Source organism: Pongo abelii, chromosome 1, assembly GCF_028885655.2.
Source record: "Pongo abelii isolate AG06213 chromosome 1, NHGRI_mPonAbe1-v2.0_pri, whole genome shotgun sequence".
In the NCBI taxonomy this organism is placed as follows: Eukaryota; Metazoa; Chordata; class Mammalia; order Primates; family Hominidae; genus Pongo; species Pongo abelii.
In genome coordinates, this window is record NC_071985.2 from 50,915,004 (window position 1) to 50,938,959 (window position 23,956).

A 23,956-nucleotide genomic window follows, 5' to 3' on the forward strand; every position below is an offset into this window, starting at 1 on the left:
AGAGATCAGATAGAAGAGTGAATTAGCTGGTACTTAAAGTGAATTTCTGCCTTTATATTTTATCTTCTGAGAACAAACTGATGTGAAAACGTTTTCTTCCTTCAGAGTTGCCATCCGAGGAGCATCACCCAGTATTCTTCAATGACATTCCCTGGCTTATTCCTTGAGGTAAAATGTATTTTTGTTATATATATTTTTATATCATTGATGGGTCATACATAATTATTAACATAATGACTTTATTATTTTCTCATTATATTTCTCTTTTTCTTAATAATTCATACTTAAATATTGTTTTTAATTGATATTGTTTGTACTTTTGTCCCTTTTCTTATCTAGTTAGCTTTTATCTTTCTGTTTCATGTAAACTATTGTTATGTTTATGTTCCCGTCAACAGCATTCCACTCTCCTTATTTGTTCTTATTTCTTTGTAAATTAAAGTCTTAGAATTGTGTTGATTTGCAAAAGAGGTAATAAGAAAAAAAATTAGTATAGCAATAACTAATAGCTCTCATGTTTGAAGTGAAAGGAAAAGTGTCCTTCATTGTTTGTGAAGAACAAAACATATCACCAAATTTAAAATATTCAAGTTGCTTTTGAGTGTGTGAACATACTTTATACAACACGTATCTCTTCTTTATCTGAGAAATACATGAGCTGTTACGTATCTAAAATTAGGTTGATATGCCCCTTCTCATGCAAGCACCTCATTCCTTGGAACTTGAAACAAGTTAATTTAGTTCACTTAGGTTCAAGAAACATACATTGTTGTGTTGGTATGCTGTTGGAGACTAGGTTCAAACATGATAAAAGCATGATCCTTGCCCTGGATAAGCTTATAACCCATAAAACACATATATCTAGTCATCTGCAAAGACATTTTAGTCATGGATACACCTGATAAAGACTAATAATCAAAATTTCTCCCATCAACATCAGCATGAATCACATAATAAGATGAGGAAGAGGAGGAGAAGAAAGAGAAGCAGCTGTAGCCAAGAGTCCTATGTATAAGAAGTTATTGATAAGTAATTGTTGGATTCTTTTAGGCATGAGTAAGTGCAAAGGAGAAATCAAACAGATCTGATGATAACAGCTTTAGGAGAAGAGCCAAGGAGCAAGCATTGTAGGCCTTGAAAAGGAGCTTGAACTTTTTCCTCAGAATGACGGAAGCCATAGGATCAGTTAATACAGAGGAGAAATCAGAAAGTAGATCTGATGACAGAGAAAAGAGGTATCTTAATGTTACCTGCACCACTAATTCCACGGACCACTATATTCTATTGTTCTGATTTACTACCTTGTTGTCACCAAAATGTGTAGCACCAACTATAGAGAGCGTTTCATAAAAGAAAATTATAATTCATCATCTGTTTACCAGAGAAATGAGAAGAAAAATGCTGGGACACTATGTGAAGCTATTGCTTTTTTAACAAAAGAACTGTGAATGCCTGAGTAAATATACTAGAACTGTTTCCAACCAGTACACTATTCATCAGACTACGTACATGTTCCATGTCTCAGAGAGATTAATAAACTTCCAAGTGGTCCAAAAGCAATAAGTTTTTTAAAAGAAATACATGATGTATAGTATTTTAATCTAACTTCTGAAAAGAAGGACAAGAGGTAAATTACCAAAATGGAGAAGACTTTTTCTAATGATTTACTTTTTTAAAGAATAATTTAGAAATGATATTTTATTGTTATTAATTGTTAATATTTATTGAGTGTTTACTGGGTGCCAGGCACTATACTAAGTCTTTTGCTTATGTTTTCTTTCTTAAGCATCACAAAAACCCTAAGAAGCTTAGGAAAGCCAAGTGTCTTGGCCAAGTTCACAAGGCCAGTCTAGTATACTTGAGCCAGACTTGAACCTGAGCCTGTCTGACTTTACAGGCCATGCTCTCACCCATCAGGCGTCCCCTTTTCCCATCAACTTGTCCTTACAGCCTTTCCTCTTCATATGAAATTTTAAGCATGAGAATTCTTTTAGAGAAGGTGTTTATTAAAAACTTATAAGCTAAGTAAAAACGCATCTTAATCATAATTTGGCTGCAAGTAAATTACCAGTAGTGCTACAAATGCTAAAATAACCTTGACCCTAAAAATAGATATGCAGATTAAATCATAATATTCTGAGTGAATGCTCTATAATGGTATAAACAAATATTAGAGAAAATCTAGAGGTGTGTCAAATTAATTTATTACAGAATATTATTTTGACAGGAAAGTCAACCAAACTACACTAATATCAAGCACAATTATTAAAATTTACAGACCTTTTCTTTAGATGTTAAGAAGTTTTTGGAGCTAGAGGACAGAATAATGGGCATACATATATTTTTTTTTCTGATCTCATCATCGCTCCGTATTCAAAATTTCCTCGAATCTTTTCATCTTTAATGCAGCAAAATTTAATATCCTTGGAAAACAGTATAATATCTAAAGATCCAACATTTTCCTTTCTTCTACTTTCACGCTTACTTCCCATAAAGGCCTCTTGAATTGAATGTGTGTTTGCCTATACACTGATTTATCACTGGATATGATTCTAAATTCCTCCACTGAGTGATTTTTAGGCGACACTAAAACATTGTAATCTATGTTTTATTTCATTTTTATATACTATTTCAAATATGTGCACACACACACACACACACCCCACACCACACCATTTTATCTTTTTAAAAGAAAATTCCAAGACTTCAGCATCACTGTTTAGACTTAGTGTAAGACTCAACTTGCTTGTTCTCATGGTCATAAAATCCCTATAAACAGATTTTTAGTTTCAGTAAAACTTTTAGTCAACATGATAAATGACATAAAAATGTTTTCGTCCCTGACAAAAACACATAGAATCTATTTAAAATAAAAATTTTAAATTAAAAACTACTTTAAAATTTAAGCCAATGTCCCTAAGGAAATAAGGTAGGCACTAGAGTGATGCAACTTAAAGCAACATATCAATTTTAATAAGCCATGTGCACTAGATTACATAAATCTATTTTTCTATCTTTTTAATGTTAAAAATTTTACCAGTCTTAAAGTAGGAACACACTAAATATGACCTATATAAAATAGCTTAGTTAAAACACCTACATAACATCTAAAGGACATTCCCCGCACCCTGCCCCCCAGTCATCTAATGATTTTTACATCAACGTTAGCAGTACACTAACAAATACTTTGGTGGAGAATGCCTTTATATATTAAATAAGGTAGGCAGTAGGTGAAGGTACTTAACTATTTAGAGAAAACTATACAACCAAATATCTGCAATAATTTATTTATTCTCTATCATATTTTAATTCTTCCTAAATTACGTGAGCAATGACTTCAACTGTCTGTTGCACTTCATATGTGCAAACATTATTAAACATTACCAAAATCATAGATAGAAGCTACTGTGCTGAATCTTCACTGATAGAAAAAAAAGACTTGATGAGATTGGTTGTGGCCAGGTGCAATGGTGCACACCTGTAATCCCTGAACTTTGGGAGGGAGAGGCAGGTGGATCGCTTGACCCAAGCAATCCAGTTTGGGCAACATGCAAAACCACGTCTCTACTTAAAATACAAAAATTATCCTGGTGGGGTGGTGCGCACCTATAGTCCCAGCCACTTGGGAGGCTAAGCCCAGGAGTGGGTGTTGAGGCTGTAGTGAGATGTGATGGTGCCACTGTACTCCAGCCTGGGTGACAGAGTGAGACCCTGACTCAAAAACAACGACAACAACAACAACAACAACAACAACAAAAGATTGGTTGTATAACATATTTAACTACTTCATGACCTATCCATTTAGACTGGAGTATATGGTTGGATATTATTGTGCTTGTCCAATGCAAAACAAATGAACTGATGTAGTTACCTAAGTTGTTTTATGTATGTAGACAGCCTTGTACTCTACCCTAATTCCTGTATTACTTAAAAGCAACAATATATTCTTAGTGGAGTCAAATAGATCTGGGAAAAGCAAATAAAATTTTTGCATAAAGTGCTTTATAACCAGTGCACAATAAATATTTAATATTTGGAGATTGTTTAATACAAATTACACTACAATATATGTAAACATTCTTTATGAACAATACTGGGAAAGTGTGGAAAATAGGTAAAGTAAAATATGTGAAATAGCAATGGAAATTAAGAGGGCACATGTGTAGGTGTGTGACAATAAAGAGAAGGTATCACTATTTCTCAAAGTAAGAACTGCATTGAGCTTTCTCTCAAATTCTGTAAACACATCAAATAAATATAAAATAAACACAGTAATATATCTACTGTTACACATATTACAGTTACTACATTCTACACTTTGAGTTTTATCTTCTAGGGATGAAATTTTCTACATTTTTTAAAACTTAAATGTCTTGTGTTTTCATTATTTAGTCAAAGGAGTATTTAATAATATTTCAGTAGGTGGCACCATAGCACTAAAAATCTGTAAATTATCTAAGAGCTCTTTTTCCCATTATAATCCTGTTGTGAATCACCAGTGGAATTGACTAGATACATTAAACAGATAAAAATGTAGATAACAGAACACTTGATCTTCAAAGCTGTGTTATTCTAACACATGTATTGTTACTGAATTTACCTTTCCCAATATGTTTCTTTTACAACTCAAAATGTTTAAATGATCACAAATCAAAGTTACCTTGAAGTCACACCCCTAAGTCCCTGATCAGAGATTTCAGCAAAAACTAGGAATCAATTTGAGTGAAAATGGCATTTCAAAAGACATACTTGGGCTTTAAATACCACCCGTTCTGTTCTCCCTCCCCACTAAAAAAAAAAAAAAAAAAAAAAAGTGGGATGCTATGTCCTAGGGAATTTAAACCTGTCTAGTTCTGCAAATCTGGGAAAAGTACAAGGGCAGAAGGGTAAAATAGAATAGATGAAATAAATACTTATTCTCAGCATCTGCCCTAAAATGAATGACAGCATGTTTTGAAGGTTGAGAATGCATACTTGACCTCCGTAAACATAAAGTCTGTACAAAAGTGGAAAAAAGCAAATCAAGACAAAAAATAAGGGTCAGCTAAAACATACATGTATGGCTTTCCTTTCTTAGCAATGCATGATAATAATAAAGTGCACAATAAAAATAAGAGAATTGCACTTTTCTTTACACTAGAAATCTGCGATATGGTCCACAGACAATAAATCTAACAAATCATATTAAATTATTAAGTATTTATGGAGTAAGCACTCTGGGCAGCGACAAACCAGGTAATATGATTTCAGAGAACCACAGGAAACAGTCTTTTCTACCCTCCATTAGCTTATCAGTAAATATAATAATGATAGCAACAGTTTACTGAAATGTTATGTAGCAGACACTATGCACACCTCTTTATACAATATATATGTATTTTTTTTCCTTTAAGCATCCCAGTAAGCCAATGAGTTAGCATTATTTATCCTTTTTTATAGGGAATGAAACTGGGACCTAAAAGAGTTTAGTAAATTGCTCACAGGCACACACGAGGAAGGTGCTAGATTTAAAGTAGTGTCTATTTAATAATCTTCTTATTCTTTATGTAGACTTTATGTTAAAATATTGGGTATATTAATATTATTTTTGGAATCTCATGAGTAAAGTAGTTTCTGCTTATCATCAGAAAATAATTCCAAAGATTTCTACTCAGACAGAAGCAAAGGATTTTAGTGATTATTGACATGCAGTTCATTTGATATATAAGGAAACTAAGACTCAGTGAGTTTAGTGCCTTTCTGATTTCATTCAGTCTAGTTAAGGCACATGAATTTATGAGCTCTACCAATGTCCAGATAATTTCAACATCCCTTTATTGAGGCCTTTTATTAAATACAAATGGACATCCAAGAAACACTAGACCAAAGCTTCTAATAAGAAATAAAGATAGAGCTCAAATAAACAAAAGAGGCACTTGGGAGAATGAGGCAATGCAAGGAGCAAAAGAGAGGATAACCAACTACAATTCACATTTTCAGAAATGAGAAAACATTGCACCCCTGAACAAAGAGCAAGAGGTTATAGAAAACAACATCTCAAGATCAAGAGAAGAAGTCAATAGATACTGACAAAAATCATTTTTTTTGTTCTAAAGAAACAGCACTACAATAAAAGATAACATTTAAAAATCACAAAATATCAAGGGAGGGAAGAGTCCTGGGAGCAAAAGACTGTTCTTACTTACTCTAGGCCTTACGGTACTATTTAAACTTTCAAATTATATACACACATTTTAAATAATAATGCAAATAATAAAGAAAAATATCAGTATGTAAAGCAGTATTGAGGATAAAGAAGGCAAATTTTTGGGGCCATGAGGGGAATAAAATCAAATAATTAAAAATTTTTAAAGATAGCAACCATATCTAGCTGTCTCCCAATGAATTATCGTGTCCAATATTTAAAATAATGTTTTTTGCTTGTGAATACATATGACTTTGCAAACACACACCTCAAAACCAGGAATGCATTTGTAGGTATTTTATATTTGGCTTAAAACATCATGTTATATATTTCAGGCATGTTGATTAATGAAACAATTAATGACAAAAAAATTAATAAAGGCTGCTAGATAACCATTTAAGAACAATCAGTTCTTTTTTTTTGTCTTTTTTTCTGTCTTTAACTATTCATCTACAAGTCAGGGGGAAAATTTTATTGCTTCCTGTGCAATGATGGTCAGATTGAAGTCTTTGATTTAGATTTGTGTGCCTTTAAATGTCCCATAGTCAAATTTGTTTCAGAAGTAATTCATGCTACATGCCCTTTATAAAGATATTTATAAAGTGTGTTAATATATTAAAAGCATAGAGAAATTTATGTCACTTCGTTTAGCTCAAGATCTCCTAAAGGTATTTGCCACAAACCCATTTTTTTCCCATGGACATACTATGGGACAATTGTACAATATAACTGCAATGTTTCTGAGAACATAGTTTATAAAATTCTGGCTTGTTATCAGTTATGTATATTGGTGTGTGTGTAACCAGTATTATTATCCTGAGGAAGATAAAATATCAATCCTTTATTTGTATTAATCCTGACTGGGAATTAGATTAAAGGTGCCTATTTCTGGGCTCCAACGCTGGAAAATCTGATTTAGTAGGTTTGTGGGGTAACGTGATCTGTGCACTGGTATTTTCTTAAAGCTCTGATGGTGATTATGATGGAAACAAGGGTTAAGAACAACTGAGAAAGATGCTTCCTTACCCATATTCTCTTTTTAAACATTTTCCAGAATAAGTTTATTCCCATATTAATTGTCTTTTTGCTTCTTATGAAAATGTCTGTTTTCATTTACCTAAATCCAGGGATATATACCTGATTTATGCAATATACTTCAGATAGCAAAAACCATTTAATTATATTAATCCCTTAGTAAGTGTATGTTTTTGTAGCTCTTTGCTTCCTCTAGGATAGGTTACAATCATCAATAAAGAACAAAGAATCATCAAAAGATGTTTGCATAAGTGGTGAAATCTTTTATTAGTGTATTTAGTGCTATCAACAGTGTTTACTATTTAATAAGCGGCTACTATGTGAATGGCACTGTCCTAAATACTGTTACATATTATTTTATCTAATCATTATAGAAATCCTACAAAGTAGATGGTATTCTCTTCTTTTCACAGACGAAAGCTCAAAATCATAAAAACGTGTATGCAAGGCTAAATAAAGAGCTTGTAGCAAAATGAGTCTAGATTTAAATGCAGATCTGTCTGACTGTAAAAATCCCCATGCTTGTTCAATGGCATTGCAGCTATAAGGAAAAAATATTTAATGCTAAATCCAGTATTTGTGCTAAAGAGCTACTAGGGACTCAAAAATGAGTAAATATTATATATAACCATCAAAATGGGATTCAGAGTACCACACATTAAAATGTATTGTTAAAAAGTGTAAATTGCTGGACAATGACTACAAAAGGGGTAGATTCTTATTTTTCAGAAAAACAGGGGAAGAAAAGTGAACAGGCCTATGCCTAACAAAAATGGTAGCATGAACTCGTCTGTCCTTCAGTATTTTTACCCAAATCTTTAAGGAAGGAAAAATAGTAGGACATGCTAAAAAAAGTTATGATTTTATTATGTCTGTGCTTTGAAACAAAGAAAAACAAACAAAAGCCTTTGCTGATCAACCTGTACCTTGTAAAAGAAGTGGGGTGAGGGAAAGAATAGGTAAATGAAGCTCCCCGTAGAAAATAAACAGTGCTAGGAAAGTGAGTGTCTGTGAATTTAATCTAGTTATGTAGAAACGTTTTTACACCACCAACCACAACCCTTTCTAAATGAGCCAGGAGATAAATTAAAATTGTACTATTTTTTGTGAACTAACTACAGTATAATAAAAAATTAGCAGAAAATAAATGCTAGATTATAGGGAGTCCGCCTAACAGAAACTAATCTCCCATCTCACAAACAGAATAAAATGTCCTCTGAGGCTGCACAAAAGCCTCCCACTCCTAAAGCTGAGGATAATAAAAGCAAAGGCTGATAAATGCACTGCTTATTTCTTCTTATTTCCCTTTAATGAAAACTCTGAACAGAAACACTTGGTTTACTTTCAAAATCATTAAAGGAACCCAGGCATAACGGGAAAAGCTACACTTTCAAATAGAAGAGGTTTTCAATGTGTTGTTCTCATAAGACTGCTGTTTGCACAGCTAAAAGCTAACAGCAGTGTCTTTACTGCTCTTGTGGTTTCTTCTCTTCGGTGTACTTCTGTTTTTCTTATTCTGAGTCTTTATAGGAAAGGAAGAGGCGCAGCTCATGCGGTTAAGCACACAGGCGCTACCAAATGGTGCAATAGGTTGCCATAGCACCAGCATAATCAGCCCTATCTCGGGGTTAAAACCACAACTTCTCTAGTTGATGCTGAAGCTGCCTGACTATACATTTAACTGCTACAAAATGCTGAATTTCAGATTGATTTGTATTTGCTTCAATAAAAATGTATTTCAAAAGTAAGGTTAGTTTTATTATGTGATTTATTTCAGAAGCACTTCATTTTGAAAAGCACTCACAAATGATATTTTAATGACAAAAATAAGTTGAACCTAATCTTATATTTAAAAACATAAAAAGTCACCGTTGATTTGGCCAGCAATTAAACTTTATTAATTCATTACATTATGCAACTTGGAGAAAATAGATCACAAAGAAAAAAGTAGACAAAGTGTTTATTTGTAAATAGAACTCACATTCCTTTACCACTAGATAATGAAATGATAAAATATAGTCTCGGCAAGGATATTTCCTGTTTGTTCAGCGACATTATCATCACATATGAAATACGACCCTACCAGTAGGAAACATCATACTGCATGCACCCTTTGCAAGCAAATGCACTGAACTAAGTTGAATGGCTTCCTAAATACACACTTGATAGTCTCATGAAAGATAATGCATGAAAAAACAGACACATGTAGAAACATTTTGCTGCCTTGTCACATTCTCTGATACCCTGCAGCTCTAGTTGGTAACCATTTTCCATGCTGTGTATTCCTATCAATTGTCTTATGTTTTGACTAAATAATTATTTCATAAAAAAGAAAATATTAAAATAATACATTAACATTCGTAAATAATAAATCCTGAAAAGGATCATGAGATCCTTTTCATTTAACTTCTTTGGGAAAATTCATATCGGGCCAGCTCTTCATCCCTTTGTACATCAGAAAATGGTTTCTCTATCTTTAGTAAAAAAGGAACATTTACCGAATACCTACTATTTGATACACTGTCTTATACAATCCTCATAATATCTCTATGTGATAAGCATTAATATTCTTGTTTTATAAAGGACAAAAGGAAGACACAGCTGGTTTAAATATATTGCTTCGAATATAGAGTAACAGCGTAAAAACTCAATCCCAGGTCTACTAGAATCCAAAGCTCCTGCATTTTCTCCTAACTCCATAATGCTGCCTCCTGGGAATAGAGGATTCAGCGCATCCATTTCACATCATTCTCCTGAATTTCGGTACACAGTCCTTGAATTCCTCCTATCTGTGGTCTGTGGCTTCCTTTTCCTTTCCATTGCCTTTACCCTGGTCCAGGTACTTATCATGTCCTATTTCAATAATGTTTATACTCATTTTCTAAACTGACAACTTCCTCCATCCCTTCCCCATGCATGCCAGATACTGCCACATTGATCTGCTTGTAAAATGCACTGTGTCTCTTTCCTGTTAAAATATTTTAGTAGGAGATTCCAAACTCTTTACTATTCACTTTACATCAATTCCTCTGAACTTTATATAACTTTACATCATTCCTCTTCAGTTAAAAGGAGATTGTTGCATCTATTTTCTTTTGTTTTCTGAGAGAGTTTTGCTCTGTGGCTCAGGCTGGAGTGCCGTGGCACTATCTCAGCTCACTGCAACCTCCGCCTCCCGGGTTCACGCGGTTCTCCTGCCTCATCCTCCTGAGTATATAGGATTACAAGCATGCGCCACCACACCCGGCTAATATTTGTATTTTTAGTACAGAGGGGGCTTCACCATGTTGTCCAGGCTGGTCTCGAACTCCCGTCCTTAGGTAATCCACCTGCCTTGGCCTCCCAATGTTGTGGCTATTAAACAAGACAGTTTGTGAGGCCTTTAGGAATATTTTTAAAATCCTATAAATGAGCCCCGGCTTCCCTGGCTAGTTTTCAGAGGCTGCCGAGTCGCCGCTGCGCCTGCGCCTTGCCTAGTGGCACTCCCAGCTGCGCGCTCCGTTCTTGCGCAGCCATGCCAGGGACCTCAGCAAGCGGTCCAGGCCCTTGAGCCTGCAGGAAGTGGACGGGCAGCCGCAGCACTCGCTGCATGTCACCTACGCCAGGGCGGCGGTGGACGAGCTGGGCAAAGTGCTGACACCCACCTAGGTTAACAGACCCACCAGCATTTCATGGGCTGATCTTGATTCAAGGAAGCTCTACACCTTGGTCCTAACAGACCCGGATGCTCCCGGCAGGAAGAAGCCCCAATACAGTGAATGGCGTCATTTCCTGATGGTCAACATGAAGGGTAATGACGTTAGCAGTGGCCCAGTCCTCTCCATTACGTGGGCTCGGGCCTCCGGAGGGCACAGGTCTCCACCGCTATGTCTGGCTGGTTTACAAACAGGACAGGCTGCTGAAGTGTGACGAGCTCATGGATCTGGAGGCCACAGTGGCAAATTCAAAATGGCATCCTTCTGTCAAAAGTTCGAGCTTGGCTGGGCAAGGTGGCTCACTCCTGTAATCCCAGCACTTTGGGAGGCTGGGGCGGGTGGATCATGGGGGTGGGTGGATCACGGGGGCGGGTGGATCACGAGATCAGGAAATCAGGACCATGCTGGCCAACGTGGTAAAACCCAGTCTCCACTAAAAATACAAAAAAAAAAAAAAAAAAAAAAAAAATAGCTGGGCGTGGTGGCACGGCCTGAAGTCCCAGCTACTCGGGAGGCTGAGGCAGGAGAATTGCTTGAACCCGGGAGGCGCAGGTTGCAGTGAGGCGAGATCAGGCCACTGCACGCCAGCCTGGCGACAAGGCGAGACTCCGTCTCAAAAAAAAAAAAAAAAAAAAAAATACGAGCACGTGCTCGTGGTCCCAGTGGCCAGAAAGCATTACCAGGCTGAGTGGGATGACTATGTGCCCAAACTGCAGGAGCAGCTGTCTGGGAAGTAGGGGGCAGCTCAGGGACCTGAACTGTCCCAGAGGCCCCAAGCCGTGTTCTCCAGTTCAGTGTTGCATGTATAATAGATTTCTCCTCTTCCGGCTCCCCTTTGCACAGGCAAGACCTGAGCAGTCAGATGGTTTAGGGTAACTTTTCCTGCTGCCTGGCCTTTATAATTCTAGTCACTCACTCACTCTGGTTTATGTTTTGATCAAATTGGAACTCTATTTTCAGGAGTATTCTGGTCTGTGATGGGGTCATCAAATTAATATGAAAATAGCAGTCCAGAGTTTAAAGAAGAAAAAATTGGGGGGAAAAAAGACCAGGCCTACAGTAATACAGCAAAACATCAAAGAATCTTTAAGGGAGGTTACAAAAAAAAAAAAAAAAAAAAAAAGAAAAAGAAAAAGGATTGGTCGCCTCTCTGCCTTTGTGATCCTGATACCAGAATTGTACGCAGCGTGTTTTTATGGTGCTGTCGCTCACCTAGACAACCAGAGGCTGGCTGGCATGGAGGCTAAACCCCAACACGGTGCATCTCAGATGCCTTAATAGGCGTCAGTATCTCGCTCTGGTCCCTTTAAAAAGCAATCCTGGGAAAAGCATTAGGGAGAGTGGCTTTGCTTTTGTTGGGGCATGGCCATCTAGACCGGCAGCAGTGCTCATTGACAGCTTATTAGGAATCCTTACAACTGTGGTTGTTAAATTGATAGCTCTTCATGGGGGTAAGAAAAGCTGATCTGGAGTTGCTGAATGTTGGGTTAATTCTGCTGTTTGCTTATAATTGAATAAAAATAGAAACGTTGAGTGAACAGCATCAAAAAGTTCTATAAATGGTAGTAATTACTGTTATTGTTACCACCATCTGGATTATCACCTACAGTCATTTTGACTTTTTAATTTGATTTGTCCTTCTTAAAGGCACTGGTGAAATCAGCATCCCTTGTATCCTACACAGTAGTTAGTTTATAGAAGAACAATAAACATTTTTGGATTTACTCTTGCTATAGTTTGTGCCTATGGTTCCACAGTAAAAATACTTTGAGCAATATAATTTTGAAACTCACTGTAAGATATGTGTAATTTCTCATTTCATAAGATGGTATTGCATTTCCTCTTGGCATTTTCATGTGCTTTCGAATTTTCATATGTGTCTATATTTATGTTCATGCAATAAAGAACAAAATGTAAAACTGTACCTGGAAATATACATCCCTATGTGAAAAAAAAAAAAGCTGGACTTTATATTGTCCTCGGAATGACCTAGTTTTGAATCCTAGCTCAGCCAACTAAGGTCTTGTACAGGTTAAATGATATTTGCGAGGCTTAGTCTCCTTGTTTTTAGAGTCATAATCATTAAATCTAGTTTATATATGAGTTGATATGAGGATTAGACAAAGTAATACATGCAAGAGGCTTTGTAAAATGGATAGCAGCTTGTGAGTAGCTGAGAAAAATTTGAATCCACACAGTATTGTTTAAATTATTTTGATCATACTATAGCCACATTACAATGTGTAAGTGGAATAGTTTCCTACTTTCTATGGAAGCAGGGAGGAAGAATGCTTACCCTATTCTAAGGGTAATCATGGAAGACTCCCCCAAAATAAGCAATGTCTAAGTTAAAAGGGATATGTTTGAGTTAGGTAGGAAAGGAAGATGATGAGTCTTTTAGAAAAAAAAAAAAAGCAATGTGGCCCAACATTGAGAATCTAGTACATTTCAGAAACTAAAAGTTGTTCTTCCTGGCTGAAAAGCAAGATGTAAGGTAGAGGGGTGCTAGAAATCTTTCTGGAAAATAAATGTGACGCTGATAATGAAGGCCCTCTCTTACACACTGAGAAGTTTTAACATTATCCTCAGGTGACAGGAATTATTATAGAGCTTTCAGTAGGTGATTAATCCCATTTGTGGAATGCAGAGTAGAACTTAGGAATGCAAGGTTGGAGATGAGGCTATGTATTAGCAAGCTGTAAAGTGCTTTTAGAATTTAAAATGGATAGCAGGCCCACGGGTAATGTTGGATAAATGTTCATTACAGTTAACACCAGTCTATCCTTCTGCTTTTTTCACTCAATGACCATCAGTGGTAGTAATTTTCAAAAGAGATTCAGAAATCCAGTTATAGATAAAACTAATTTAAGAGGTTATGAGGGTTGAGCCATCCATTCTTTGAATCGGGACAGAAAATCTTATTTTATTGTTAATTATGAATAGGGTAAGAATCTAAATATGCCCACCCTCTTGACCTTGATTTCTGACTTCTACATAAATCTTCTATGATTATGCAACTTATACTGAGCAAAGAATAGAAGAAATCTGAGTTAATGTTCCCAGATTACAGTATTTAGTGTACCCCTTAAGTTGAATATGCTTATCTCATTCAATGCTGCACTTTATCATGTTCTTTTTGCACTTCCCCTTGTTCCTTGGAGGAATTTAAAGAAATGTTATCAAAAGCAAGGCTTATGAGTGACCGACTCTCAAAAAGATACCAACTCAAAATAAAGATACCCACTCTCAAGAAGTGATTTTCCGATGACCTGTCACCTGTGATTCTATCTCTGTGCAAGGCAATGGGAATGACTACTCCCCCTCCCCTGGGTTCTGAATGCCAGCCCTCACTTCACTAAACAGCTCAGAACAAATCCAGAGCCATCCAAGTCTCAGAAACCCAGTTTCTTGGCATTCATCCAGAAAAGTACTTCAGAAACCCCTCACTGACTGATACAGATCTAACATCTGTTTCTTAAGTTTAACAATTGTACAAAGAAAGTTTTTCAGAGTTGGATGAAAAAAAGACATGGTCTGTTTCAAGTTCGTATTCAATTTACTATTCCTCCTGTTGATTGGCTGATTCCCAAATGTCAAAAGAACACCTAATGCTTATGTTGAATCTATGCTAAACTAGTCACCATTTTAAAACTCAGAAGCATGGTTCCTAAAGAGCTTGTGGTGTCAGTACTACCTTGGGCATTCATACAGCACATTAATACTCCATGTATTGAATTAAATAAAACTGGCTTGACTTAGTTATTAAAACAACAACAACTTTTACAAGTCTTTTAGCACATTTGGAGAGTAGGTCTAAGTGAAATTATTCATTATTGGTCTGGTTTTCATTTCAGACATTTATTTTACTGAGTTTTAAACTTAATGCAAACATTTTAATTCCAGATAGCATCCAGAGCTTCGATCTTGAGGTACAGTCTAAGGTAGGAATGATATTTCGGTCTTTGACACAGTTCTACAATAATGCTTCCAATATTCTCTAGTTATCTTTTTAAATGAAATTAGTAGATACAACAGAAATTACTTATCCATTCCGAGAATATAGCCCCTGACCTGATAAAGCTAGATATTAAGGAAAAAGATGGTTGCCTTTCTTTTATAATGAGAAACTCTCCCAGGGAAAGTTGACTTTATGTTTTCAAGTGATCAGTTTACCGGCATACTTTTATAATTCATACCCAATTTATAGAGATATAAAAATAGTCTTATGTCTCATGTATGATGAAATTCAGTTCTTGACACAGTATGTCATTTCATGGCATAAAATAAAGAGCACATTTGGGTTGATCATTCTATGGGAAACCTTAGGGAAGGCTTATAAATTTATCACTTTTTGCATTATTTTGTCTCTTCATGATAATTTAATCCAGTCAAACCTAGTCAGGGGGAAGATCAAGCTAAAATTAGATGGATTCTTATTATTAATGAGATATTATCATTGGCATATGCTTTTTAAAAGAATAAAAGCTAAATATTAGTAATGAAGTAAAGATAAAGCACATTTAATGAGAAAGTTTTGGGAATATTTTCTATAATAGATACATTTTATTGTCTATTATGTCCCTCAACAAAACTATATTTTCTTTTAAATTTAGATGTTTGCTTCTCATCAACATTAATTCCATGTTGAAAGAATACAATTACTATTCTAGTAAAATGTTTAGAACTGAGAAAAATAGAGTCATTTTTTTCTTTCAAATTCTTAAAATCAGGACTTTGGATCAAATAAACTTTTTAGTTAGGTGAAATTCACATGCTATTTTACTGTGAGTAACATCTCAGAGGATCATGAAACTAACAGAGGCAATGAGCAGTCTCCAAAAGAAAAAAGACAGAAAACCATCACAAATCCTAGGGGACTAAAGATACATAAGAAATAAGTGCAACATGAGGTCCTAGATTGGATGCTGTAGCAGGAAAAGAACAATATTGGAAAAATGGGCAAAATTCAAATGAAGGCTGTAATTTGGTTAATAGCATTGTACCCGTGGTTACTTCTTAGTTTTAACAAATGTACCCTTGGCAAATGTTAATATTAGAGGAAGCCAAATGAAGAGCAAATGGGGACTTTCCTTACTATCTTTGCAACTTTTCTGTAAATCTAAAATTATTCCCAAATTGAAAGCTTATTTTTAAAAGGTTTGTTTGTAACTAGTTCAGAGAAAGATGAAGCAAAGCATAGCATAGATTCATTTTCTTTCATTTTTAAATTGAGTGTTTTTGTGATTGGGACATTTTCATACCACATCTTATAAATGTTTGCAATCATAGCCCCAGTTATTATGTTATAATTATATGTTATTATATATGTTATATATTATGTTATATATATAAAATATATATGCTATATATATTAAATATGTTATTATTGTACAGTCATAATGCAGATAGTGAAGGCTACCATTACTAAAAAGTCAATGTTATCCATCCTGATTGTAAAATTGTAAAATTGTAAATTTACACAATTGTAAAATTTCACATTAAAAAATATAATAAAGCTTACCTGCCTATCTACTTAATACTTGAAACTGCTTTATAAAATTCTCACTCACTAGTTGTGAATTTATTGTTAAATGCCTTCATTGGACATGATCTCATGAGTCTTTGTGACTGGACAGCATTCCTTATCCAACTGAAGTGATGAGCATGAGCCACTGCTCCAAGTGTCATAAAAAGGAGACACGACCTCTAAGCCAAAGAGGCTGGGTCATTCTACTGCATATGAGGAACAAATGCAACTACAACAAAGGTCTTCATTTTAAGAAGATAGATCTGGATTTAGTCAAAATATGTAAGATAATTTGTTTGGAAAACTTTTTGATTGCTGCTTTATGCTGTACAAAATGAACAACAAAAGTCTACTAAGAAGAAGCTTGTTTTTATGGTTTTTAGCCTCTAGATGCATATATAATTCATCCATATGGCAAAAATCATTACATTAAAACAATTTTGGGAGAGAAGTACATTATTAATACTTCAAAATTTCAATTTCTTAAATTTAGATTAACTTTCTACAACATACAAAGTTAAGAAAAAAAAATCAGAAACCAAAAGGCTTATTCTACCGCATTTCTTGGGAAATTGTTTCACTTTGAGAATGTATGATTCTTTAGTCATTAATCACACCTTCTTTATTTTTCTAAAAGATTGTTTTCCATAGTGTCACTGGAGGAGCAGTAAAAATGTACTCTTCCATTTTTCTGAATAGTGAACTGATTATGCCTCTGTAATGGAAATAACCAAAATAATATCTTTGAATGTATTGAAAATAAACACTTTCCTCTTCATTTGCTCAATAAATATTTTCAAATGACCATTATTTGACTGAGCATGTACACAGCACTTATTATGTATCATGCGTTATACTAGGTTACATATATGTAAGTATACCATATACATTAGCTTCCTCAATCATTGTAATAATATGAAGTATGTATAATTATTACCTCTATTTTAGAGACAAAGAAAGCACAATAAGGCACAATAAATAACTTGTTTGAGATCATTCAGCTTGTGAGTAGCTGAGAAAAATTTGAATCCACACAGTATTGTTTAATTGTTTTGATCAAACTATAGCCACATTACAATGAGTAAGTGCAATATTTTCCTACTTTCTATGGAAGCAGGGAGGAAGAATGCCTACCCTATTCTTAGGGTAATCATGGAAGACTTCCCCAAAATAAGTAATGTCTAAGTTAAGAGGGATATGTTTGAGTTAGGTGGGAAAGGAAGATGATGAGTCTTTTAGAAAAAAAAAAAAGCAATATGGCCCAACATTGAGAATCTAGTACATTTCAGAAAGTAAAAGTTGTTCTTTCTGGCTGAAAAGCAAGATGTAAGGTAGAGGGGTACTAGACATCTTTCTGGAAAATAAATGTGACGCTGATAATGAAGGCCCTCTCTTAGAAACTGAGAAGTTTTAACAATATCCTCAGGTGACAGGAATTATTATATAGAGCTTTCAGTAGGTGATTAATCCCATTTGTGGAATGCAGAGTGGAACTTAGGAATGCAAGGTTGGAGATGAGGCTATGTATTAGCAGGCTGTAAAATGCTTTTAGAATACAGTTAAAATGGTGCCGGGCACGGTGGCTTGTAATCCCAGCACTTTGGGTGGCCAAGATGGGTAGATCACCTGAGATCAGGAATTCCAGACTAGCCCGGCCAACATGGTGAAACCCCATCTCTACTAAAAATGCAGAAAAAATACAAAAAAAATTAGCCGGGTGTGGTGGCTTGCCCCTGTAATCCCAGCTACTTGGGAGACTGAGACAGGAGAATCGCTTGAACCCTGGAGGTGGAGGTTGCAGGGAGCCCAGATGGCACCTCTGCACTCCAGCCTGGGCAACAGAGCAAGACTCCGTATTAAACAAAACCAAACCAAACAAAAAACAACAGTTAAAATGGTTTCAGCTACAACTAACAGAAAAAAAAGGAACTCGAACAGAGTAAACAGTAAGGAATTTATTATCTTATAAAACAGAATTAGCTCAATGGTTTGTTGATGGTATCGGGACCCAGATTCCTTCCATATTTTTGCTCTGACATCCACAGGGTGTGGGCCTAACTACCCCACTGGTCTCAAAAAGACTAGGTGCCACATTCTCATCAAATATGAACCAGAGACAGGAGAGGGGTATTGTTTCCTTTTGTCTCTTTTTAAGAGTGAGGAAAAAGCTTCCCTAAAACTCCTTCACATTTCATTGGTCTTAATTGCAGCACTATCAAAGGGAATGCAGTTACTGTGCTTCACTTTGACCAACCCGGATGTAACTTTAGGTTACAGGAAAACAGCAAAATCCAATGGAATTTTAAGTCATATGGAAAGGCATGAACTGCTAAATAATTAAATACTTAACAAAATAATTTTAATGAAGGTCTCATTAGCAAGAAAAATGCAGAGATATGGATGATAACAATCTCAGAGACTACTGCAGAAATGTGAGTGGCCCAAATCAAAGCTGTGGCAATGGAAGCAGAGGTGAATATTTTAAGACATGACGAATACAGACTTCCTAGCATGTTCTTTGTCAGTCAATGCTAAGTTAAGGGAAAAGGAGAATATGTCCTAGGTTATATTGGCTCAGGCAAGTGTATGGAAGCTGATATAATTCACCAATACAGGAAATATAACAGCAAGGCAAGCTTACAAGAGAAGTTTTTGAGTTCAATAATGTTGAATTTGAGATACCAGTGGGATACTAGTTGGAAGTGTCTAGTACATAGTTGGAGAAATTGGTCTTTAATACAAAAAAGACAGCAGAACTGGAGATATAGATGTAGAAGTCGCAAATTTATAAAAGACAAATTAAGCAATGGGAGCAGTTGATTTCACCCTAAATGATAGCATCACAGTAGAGGAGACAAAGTTCTAGAATGGAATACATACCAACACCAACATGTAACAAGGGAATAGAGAAAGAGGAGCCAGAGGGCTGAGATAAATAAGAGAACTAGAAGGTAGTTTCATGTTTCATGAAAATTAGGGGAGGACAGAGTTTTGAAAAGAAGGAAGTTGTCAATGGCGTTAAATGCCTCTGAGAGGTGAAGTGTAATAAATGCTCTAGCTTCGTCCATTGGGTTTAATTTATTGGAAACGGGGAGGGTGAGGGGGGTGATACTGGTGTATGCATGGAAGTTGTTTTGGTGGTGTGCTGGGAGAACTAGCAAGAAAGCAGTAAATGGGTTAGTGGAAAGTGAGAGTGTAGACTGGGAGGCTAGAAAATTTTTTTTTTTTTTTTTACATTTCAAAAAATTTAAATTATTTTTAATTGACAAATAATTACGAGTATTTATAAGGTACAATGTGACATTTTGATATATATATACACTATGAAATGATTAAAGTTTTTGTACGTCTCCTAAGTATATTTTCCCATATACCTCAAATCATCTTTAGATTACTTATAATACTTAATGCAATATAAATGCTATGTAAATAGTTGTTATACTGTATTGTCTTTTAAGTTGTATTATTTTTATGTTGTATTGTTGTATTTTATCATTTTTTCCTAATATTTTCAATCCATGGTTGGCTGAATCAGAGGATGCAAAACCCATAAATACAGATGGCCAGCTATATTGTATATCTGAAAATTGCTAAGACAGATTTTAAATATTCACACCACAAGAAAAAATCTTTTAAGAAGTTTGTGAAGCAGGAAAGAGCAATAGAGAGTATGAATTAGATAGAGACTTGTAAAGGAAAGTGGGTATTTTTTTTATTTGCTAACTGCACTGCCATTCCAACGTCTCTCAAAATTGTGTTTTGATGATAATATGTACAAATAGTTTTGGAGTCTATGGAAGAAATGCTCTAGACTTTGAAAATATAATGTAAATATTTCTGGGGTATATTATATATTAAATCTATTAGGTGATTTAATTTTTAAAATTTTTTGTGTAAGTTATTAATGTGTCCCAAGCTATTTTGTCTTCCTTTATCTATGTATTTCTTCAATGGTGTCTTGTTTCATCACAAATCTTTAAAATCATAACTAATCACATTTCATATTTAGGATGTTGAATATAGTTTTCATACCTAATAAGGTCATATAACAGTGATTAATAATTATAAATTTTTCATCATGGAGATTTTTGGCTTCCAGTGCCTTTCTTTAAAAATGCTAAGGAAAATAAGAAGCAGAAACATTTATATTCAGTACTTAAGGACAAATCTGTAAAGTAGGCCCTAGTCAAGCTACACCAGGCCTATGTTTCACTCATGATCTATTTCACAAAATGTCTACATCACTATAAAAACTCCTGAGATAAGTATAGAAGTTAATACAAAAAAGAAGCTAGTAATACTTACATGCTTCATTTGGCATTAAAAATAGTAATTATTCTTACAGTTCCATATTAAGGTGCTCACAATAGAAAATAAAATTAGTATTAGTTTTCTTTACTAAGGTCCTTTGGGTGATGCCAAAGAAAACCTGATATAAATTCATTTCCTTTCACAAATGTGATTTTCATAATGATGAGAGTAATAAGAGAAGTGGGTAAGAAGATGTCGCATTTTGAAAAAAATGACTCCATCATTCAATTGACTTTACAGGCCCAGGACTAAGTAAGCTATTCAGTTAAAATAAAATCTGATTTAAAAAAAAATTCCTGATTGTATCTCTTTGCACAAAAAATATGTTCTTCATTTTCTTTGAGGGAAAGAAGGGGTCTGGGAGTGGCTGGCAGGAGGTCTGGATTAGATTCTGGCTCTACTTCTAGTAGGAATGGGTAAGTCAGGGATTCACCATGCCGTGGATTCCATGTCGGTGGGATTCAGCAGTGGGATATTAGGGAAGCTTAAAACATAGTATAAAAATAAAGTGAAAACTTTAAAAAGTGAAGGGAAATATAAATATATATATTTAAATCTAATAATACATTTTTTTCAAAAGAAGTAAGTAGTTTTATGAGTATATAGCAGATTAGGTAGTATGGTGGACCACACAGTACATGAAAGGAGGCCAGAAAGCATAAAAGGAGGACATTGGGTGCAGGTGGGTGCCTGCAGGCACCAGAAAAGGCTGGCAGAAAACAGATGTGAGCATGACCAGTCAGAGATAAAGAGCCTTGTGCAGGAATGTGGTGACAGGGTAAACAACACTAAGCATTAGTCATTTCCAAACATACTCTCAAACCTACCACGGTTTGAACTCTGAAAATAAGTGTGTTCATTTTTGTGGTTACTATGCAACCACTTAGATATTTCTTTGTAATTTTTGCCCAATGTGCTAGTTTTGGATACTATTTCAACCATCTTATTTGCAAAGAAGTCAATCCTTTGTAACTACTACCATTAGACTGAGTCACATAAAACCATGTCTTTTGTAGGCCAGCAATGACCAAATATCATCAGTTTCAAATGTTTGAGCCTGTATGTTACATTACACCTACTTTATGTGTGCAAATATCTTCAATTTAATTGTACCATAGCTCTCGGGTGGTCTTATTGCTGCTTCCATGGATAGATGGCAGGTAAAGTGGGGTTTTCTTATGCTCTCTTAATTTCCCTTCAATACATATCTATTCACCTAAAGACTAATCCTTCCACAGGAAGAAATGGATTCCCCAACTCTGAAAGGCTAAAACATTCAGCCATGCCCTTTTGGGATCTGAAATCACCTTTCCTTATACAGAACCTACCTAATTCCTTATCAATCATTCTTACTTCAAGCTTGGTCATGTATCTTTTCTATAAACTATGTAATTAGAATTATCAGCACCATTTTATATTTACTTTCCATGTACCAAGGGTGTTTATGTAAGTTCTCAGGCCCCCTTACTTATGCTATCTCATACTGTTAATTTCTTATAGTGTTATGAAAGGTGCTTGGCAAAATCAAATCACTCAATTTGTATGCAAGTCCATAACACAGACATTTTAATACTTCCTGTTCCTTTGTGTTATGCCCTTCTCTCTCTTCTTTATCTAACTCCTATATTGTCTTCAAAACCCTAATTTGGGTGACATTATTTCTTGCTACCATGTTACTCTGTGCTTATGTTTATATATAACTTAGCTGGGCATGGTGGCATGTGACTATACTCAGGAGGCTGAGGCAGGAGAATCATAGGAGCTCAGGAGTGAAACCAGCCTGGGGAACTTAGTGAGACCCTGTCTCTAAAACAAAAAAAAAAAAAAAAAAAAGACATCGCACCATGATACCACTTTGGATTTGAGTAGCTGGAATGCTTTTCCTCCAGATAGCCATATGGCTGGCTTTCACTGTTTTTGCTGGTTGTCCAATGTTTATTTCTATAAGATCATCCCTGCCACTCTAACAATCATTATTCTACTGTTAGGAGAGTATATTTTAACTCTCACATCCGTATTCAGTTAGCTACAAGCTAACATTGTAAGCTAAGTTGTGTATACAAGCTAACACATGCAATTTTCTAACATTGCTTTGCAGAAATATGACTGATTGCCTACTTCTTTCCAGTTTTTATCTTTATCACGATCTTTTCCCTTGCTGTGCACTGCCTAGAATGCCTGAGACACAGCTACTACCTATTGAAATTATAGGATTTAAATTCTATCAACTGCATGGAAATTTCCTTAAACACTCCACTTTCACTGATACCTTCTTTTATGTTTCCATGACATGTTATGAATTGACAGTTTGTATATGTGTAGATGTCTTGTCCTACAAATAAAATAAATATGTTTTCAAGGCAGAGACTGTGACTTTCTTTTCTATATTCTTACTAGCATCTAGCTCTGTGCTTTGCAGTTAGCAAGTATTCAATAGCACAGTTAGAATGACTGAATGAATGGATGAGTGCCACCTACTCCTTTATTGTCCATCAATAATGCACCCAAGGCTAAATCTTAGCTTTCCAAACTCACTTGGCCAGACCAGCTGACATTCTTTATTCCCGTCTGAGGCAAGTTGACTATTTTTTTCAGTCTTTGTACATTGGGAAACTTGTCAGATAAAAGGCCTAATATAGATTCAATCATATAAAATAACTATCAGCTATGGCAACTAGAAGACATGATAAACATTCCAAAGCTACTCATAATCCCATTCTTCCTTGTTAAATGCTACAATAGAGGCTGGAAAACAAGAATAATTTCTTTCTCAGGGACTTCTTCCCACCTCTGACAGAAACGAGTGGTTATATTTTACATTTCTGGCCAATAAGTGTAGACAAAAGCTTCTGGGGAAGGTTTCCATCCCTGAATAAAGAGGCAAAACCTCACTTTGCCCTCTCTTTCTTTTTGCTGGAATGTGATGAAAGGTGTGGACGCATAGCATCTCAAATGAGATAGGAGATGCCGAAAATGAAGACAAAAGCCTATCAAATGGTGTGTCAAAAAAGAAACATTAAAATATCATAAGTTGCTTAGGGCATTATTATGTTTTTGTACTAGTCATGGATTTCATTCCTTTAGATCTTTAGTTGTAGAACTCCAATGTATTTGAACCACTAGTGATCACATTTTATTTTGTTTGATAGCTGAATACAAAGCTGGCTGATTCAGGGATCTACAAGGTCATGATTGAGGTATCTT

At 35.2% G+C, this 23,956-nt stretch overlaps 1 protein-coding gene, 1 long non-coding RNA gene and 1 pseudogene across 7 annotated transcripts in view; 2 read left to right on the forward strand and 1 right to left on the reverse strand.

The window, feature by feature from the left end:
* Nucleotides 1-23,956, reverse strand: part of PTPRC (protein tyrosine phosphatase receptor type C) — a 119,496-nt gene that overhangs the window by 67,265 nt on the left and 28,275 nt on the right. The gene's annotated exons all lie outside the window — the stretch shown is intronic.
* Nucleotides 1,165-13,592, forward strand: LOC103890325 (phosphatidylethanolamine-binding protein 1-like; annotated as a pseudogene).
* Nucleotides 16,701-23,956, forward strand: part of LOC129048536 (uncharacterized) — a 30,854-nt gene continuing 23,598 nt past the window's right edge. The window contains exon 1 of the long non-coding RNA XR_008510920.2: nucleotides 16,701-19,392. This is a non-coding gene — a long non-coding RNA (uncharacterized LOC129048536). The remainder of the gene's footprint in view (nucleotides 19,393-23,956) is intronic.